At 36.3% G+C, this 4616-nt stretch overlaps 1 pseudogene; it reads right to left on the bottom strand.

Moving 5' to 3' along the window:
• Positions 1–1446: 1446 nt before the first annotated feature.
• On the bottom strand, positions 1447–4062 carry LOC114025717 (annotated as a pseudogene).
• Between the last annotated feature and the right edge of the window lie 554 nt (positions 4063–4616).

A 4616-nucleotide genomic window follows, 5' to 3' on the forward strand; every position in this document is an offset into this window, starting at 1 on the left:
GTGTATATTATTCCCTCTTTGAGCCAATTCTGATGACAGTAAGGTTCACTCATTCTCTCTCACCATCTCTGTCTTCCCCTCCACTGTAAAAGCACTTTCTTGTCCCCTTTATGTGAGATAATTTACTCCTTTCTACCTGTCCTTTTCTCTTTCTCCTAGTACATTCCTCTCTCACCTCTTAATTTTATTTTTTAGGTGTCATCTTCACATTCACTTCACACCTATGCTCTCTGTATACACACACACACATATGTATATATGTATCTGTGTATATATATATTTGTGTGTGTATGCATGTATTTATACTCCTTCTAGCTATTCAAAAAATGAAAATGGTCTTAGGAGTTACAAATATCATCTTCCCATGTAGGAATGTTAAGCCCCAAGCTTAACTTTATTAAGTCCCTTATGATTTCACTTCTTGTTTACCTTTTTATGCTTCTCTTGAGTCTTGTAGTGGAAAATCAAATTTTCTATTCAGCTTTGGCCTTTTCATCAAGAATGCTTGAACATCTTGTATTTCATTGAATGTCCATTTTTCCCCCTGAAAGATTATACTTAATTTTGCTGGATAAGTGATTCTTGGTTGTAATCCTAGATCCTTTGCCACTGGAATATCATATTCCAAGCCCTATAATTCTTTAATGTAGAAGCTGCCAAATCTTGTATTATCCTGACTGTGGTTCCACAATACTTGAATTTCTTCTTTCTGGCTACTTGAGATATGTTCTCCTTGACCTGAGAACTCTATAATTTGGTAATACCATTCCTGGGAATTTTCACTTTGGTTTCTCTTTCATAAGGTTATTGATGAATTCTTTTGATTTCTATTTTATCTTCTTGTTCTAGAATATCAGGGCAGTTTTCCTTGATAATTTCTTGAAAGATGTTATTTAGGCTCTCTCTCTCTGTCTCTCTCTCTCTCTATCTCTCCCTCTTTTGGTTATAGCTTTCAAGTAGTCCAATAATTATTAAATTGTCTCTACTTGATCTATTTTCTAGGTCAGTTGTTTTTCTGGTGAGATATTTCACATTATCTCCTATTTTTTCATTCTTTTTGTTTTGTCTTGTTGTTTGTTGATGTCTCATGGAGTCATTAGCTTCTTTTTGCTCAGTTGTAATTTTTTTTGGAAATCTATCACAATCTTTAAAATTATATTTAGATATTATAAAAAAAACAAAGGATAAAATCCACCCCTTTATGTTACACAGTGCAAAATAGAAGCACCTCATGGTTTCAAAGGTGCAAAATCAAGAAAAATGCATATGCACAATAAATGTACTCAAAATTATTTTAAATAATATTTCCTGATTTATTGTATTTAATTGATGTATAAATCAGGTTATAGCAGATTTGAGAGGGGAAGAAATCAGTTTTTTATTCCAACTTTAACTATAAATAAATGAGGAATTTTGTTCTGGCACCTTTTGCAAGTTCCTCAATATCTATGTCTTATGTTCTTTGCCTTTTGAAGAAAACATTGCATGGTAAGGCTGCCACCTTTTGGGATGTGGACAAGGATTAAGATCTTCTTTAATGTACCCTCTGTCCACACAAGTCTGAGTTGAAGAAAACCCAACGTCCCAGAAATTTTCAGGTGTGTTAGGAGGAATATAGCAGAAATGAGGTCTTGAACAGATGGCTAGTTTATTTTTTCTTTCTTCTTCTGGAATATCTGTATAATAAATTTCACATTCTTTACATGTGTGTCTGAGCACTTTTCTCCTCTCTTCTTTTTTCTGTACCACCTCATTGTGAGGGAAATTTTGCAATGTGGTCTTTCTTTCATCATCTTTAATATAAGGTTCCACAAATGCTTTTTGTTTAACTTTGTCCCATATGTCTTCAGGACTGTTTATTTTTTTGCATCAACTGATAATTCTTCATCTTCTCCTTGGAGATTTTCTTCTGACTCATACAGTGGAGAACTATCTGCCAAATAGGATTTGTATTCTTCATGTGGTTGTCTGATCAAACAAGTTTGATAAACTATCATTCACTTTTCTTTCTTGCTTTGGACTTTTCTCTCCCTTCTGCTCTTGCTTCTTGATTTTTAAAAGCACAGTTTCACTAATTAAGGTACAATCCATGTCCATAGTCTCACCTCCTAATCTTGATTGACTACAATCCTTTGTATCTATTACAGTAATATCCATTTTATATTGAGAAAGATCTGCTGCTGAATCTATACTCCACTGGATATTTTCTTTCTTTTTTTTTGTTTTGTTTTTTGTTCTGTTTTGTTTTGGTATTTTGTTGTTGCTGTTGTTGTTGTTTGGCTTTTTGGTGAGGTAATCAGGATTAAGTGATTTGCCCAGGGTCACACAGCTAGTAAGTGTCTGAGACTGGATTTGAACTCAGGTCCTCTTGACTCCAAGACTGGAGCTCTATATACTGCACCACCTAGCTGCCCTCACTGGATATTTTCTAAGGATGATTTATCTTGATTATCTTGTAAAGCCCATGCTTTAGTTACTCTGTAATAATTTAACTGAAGACCTGAGGCAAGTTCACAATCTTCGTATCTTATACTGACTTTCATTTTTTTTTTTTGGCTCATAACCAACAGTAACCTCATTTCCTTGGCTTTTTTCTTGACGTCTTCATTGCTGAAGTCTTCGTTGATGGTAGGATGACTATCTCCTTGGAAAAGAAAAACATTTTCTTTATCAAAAGATGTCTGGAGGCAACATTCACTTTCTTCTTCAGTCTTCTTCTTTTTGGCTTCTCTGCCTTCCAGTGGTTTCAATGACACAAAAAAATCATTTTTTTTCAGTAGTTTCATCTTTTGGTTTTTCAGCCTCAACTTGTGTACTTATTGATTCACTTATATTCTTTCTCATAAGCATTTGCTTAATGAAAGAAGAATGATCAATAACAATGCTTGCTTGAGAACCAAGATTAAGGCATGTAATATGGCTATTGTTTTCATATTTTGATCTAGGTTTCTGTGGTCTAGAATGAGAAGTACTGCTGAGGGAATTTGTTTTGAGATGGGATTTTTCCCAGCCTCTAAAGGAGGAGATAAGCTTGTATTCAAACCTAAGCCATTTTTTACATTAGAAGGAGCCCCCAAAACAGAAGATGCCCGAGCAGCCCAGTCAACTTCTGGTGGAGTCCTTGGAGAGGAATCTGAACAATCTCAAATCATTTTCATTATTTTTTGTGGATTCCTGAAAAGATTGTTTCTTTGACTCTGCTTCCTCTTGATGGTGCAGTTCTTCTTTGATAAGATTCAAAGCACTTAGAGAGTCAGATTCTTCTTGAACACCAAGTTCAAGTATTTCAGCAACAACTGCAGCTAAGTTAAAAGATAATTTCTCAATGGGATAACTGTTTGTATCTTGGATATTGGTCATAGGTGATAATGTTTGATGACAAACATTTTGCTTTCATAGTGGTTTTGCTGCTGTTGAGTTGAAGACTTTAGACATTTTGCTCCAAATCACTATGAGTTTGCTATATACACCAGACATGTAGGTTCTCCTTCTTTCTTTGTAGTTGGTTAAGTCCAGAAAATGAAAAAGTCAATATAGATGAATCAGGGATAACTTCCTCCTCAGGCTCTGCTGTTTTATGCTGTTTCTTCTCAATTTTCTCATGTAGTTGCTCTGAAAGTTTGTTTCCTTCTTGTAAAGTATTCTTATCATTCGTAAGTTCAGTGATAAGTTTAAGATTTTGTTGCTGAATATTTTCAAAGTTCTGTTGTTTTTTCATCATGTGTTCTTCAGTCACTGCACAATGGTCACACAACCCTGCTTTAACTGATCTTCCAAAACTTTAGTGTTGTCATGAAGGGTTTTCTGTTTCTTTCTCAGTTGTTGATTTTAAGTAAAAAATTCTTCCAATCTTTGTGCATCTAAAATTCATTCCTTTTCAGCTTGGTTACTTTGATCTGTAAGGCTTGTACTTCTTTGTCATGGCACTCGTTCAGTTTTGCCCAGAGATCTTTGGAATCACTGTTCCTGCAAAACTGGGACTACCTTAACTACTTGCAGGAATACTCATTTTGTTTTCTCTAGTCCCAAGCTTCTGTTTACCTGATGTTCTCACCTCACCATCCTGCCACCTTATATAGTTATGAAGTTGTCTCCCAGTGCAAGTTCCTGGAGGGAGGGAGGTGGCCTCTCACCACCTGACCAGAAGTGGGGGGAACTCTGGGCAAGAGGGACCAAAACACCTGGGAAACATGAGGCAGCCCAACTCCACACGAAGATCTCTGGGTGACTGCAGGACTGAGGAGAAGAGGAGGAGAGACCCTCCCGGCTCTAGAGGGAGACATTTGCTCTCTCCACTCCTTCCGGCATTGGAACCTGGACAGCAGAAGCTCATCCCTGTGACCAGGCTGTGCTTTGGGGGAGAAGGCAAAGGGGAAGGGAGGGGAAGAGGTGGGGGTGCTCAATTGCAATTTTTAAGGAATTAGTTTCTTCTGGGAGCTTTTGTACTTCCTTTTACATTTGGCCAGTTCTGCTTTTTAAGGAGTTCTTCTGCTTGGTTTTTTGGACCTCTTTTACCATTTGGCCTAGTCTGTTTTTTAAGGTGTTATTTTTTTTTCAATATTTTTGTCTCCTTTAGCAAATTGCTGACTCATTTTTCATGATTTTCTTGCATCATT

This window comes from Vombatus ursinus, unplaced genomic scaffold (assembly GCF_900497805.2).
Source record: "Vombatus ursinus unplaced genomic scaffold, bare-nosed wombat genome assembly UNPS02014832.1, whole genome shotgun sequence".
Taxonomy (NCBI): domain Eukaryota; kingdom Metazoa; phylum Chordata; class Mammalia; order Diprotodontia; family Vombatidae; genus Vombatus; species Vombatus ursinus.